Here is a 1,002-nt window from a genome sequence, read left to right on the forward strand (position 1 = left end):
AGAGAGAGAGTGTATGCTGGTGTGTTATGTATGTTATGTGTGTGAGTGTGTGTGTGTTTGTGTGTGTGTGTGTGTAAGACAGAGACAGTTTGTCTCAGTGTTTGTGAGTTTGCATGTGTGTGAGTGTGTGTGTGTGTGTATGTGTGCGTGTGCGTGTGTGCGTGTGTGCGTGTGTGCGTGTGTTTGTGTGCGTGTGTGCATGTGTGTATGTGTATGTGTGTGAGTGTGTTTATGTATGTGAGTTTTTCTGTGTAAGTGAGTGAGTGAGTCTATGTGTGTTTATATAGACAGTGTGATAATGTATACATGTGTGTGTGCGTGTTTATCAGTGTGTTTGTGTAAGTATGCGTGTCAGAGCCCCCATAGACAAAATTTACACTATCTCTATAGTTCCAGGCTGATTCACCATTGCTTGCCCGAGCCAAGTTGGCAGTGTAGTATAGTCTTACTACATCCCAGGAGAAAGACCAAGATGGCAATCAATAATTTTTCTTACCCACATGGGACTCGAACTCTGGACGTCTGTGTGTAAGGTTAAGAGCATGTTAATAATAATATAATTTTCTCCCCGGGGAGGGGGTGGTGGGGTGATGGGAAATGGCAGAAAGGGCAAAACTTCTTCCACCCCCCCCCCCCCAAATCCTTCCAACTGCCTCCTTCTTCCAAACTTCACCATCTTGTTGTGTATTGAATCTTTCCATTTCGGCTAAATAGCAGTTTCAAAATAGAAACAGAAGAATGATCGTATCACCACCCCCACCCTCACCCACCCAACCACACACATACACACACACAAACACAAACACATACATGCACACACACATACACAAACACTCACACACACACTTACACACATACACACTTACACACACGCACCCCCCCACACACATACACAAACGCACACACACACACACACACATACACACACACACATACATACACAAACACACATATACACACATACATACACATACTTACACATACACATACACACACACACAC

Source organism: Aplysia californica, unplaced genomic scaffold, assembly GCF_000002075.1.
Source record: "Aplysia californica isolate F4 #8 unplaced genomic scaffold, AplCal3.0 scaffold00243, whole genome shotgun sequence".
Taxonomy (NCBI): domain Eukaryota; kingdom Metazoa; phylum Mollusca; class Gastropoda; order Aplysiida; family Aplysiidae; genus Aplysia; species Aplysia californica.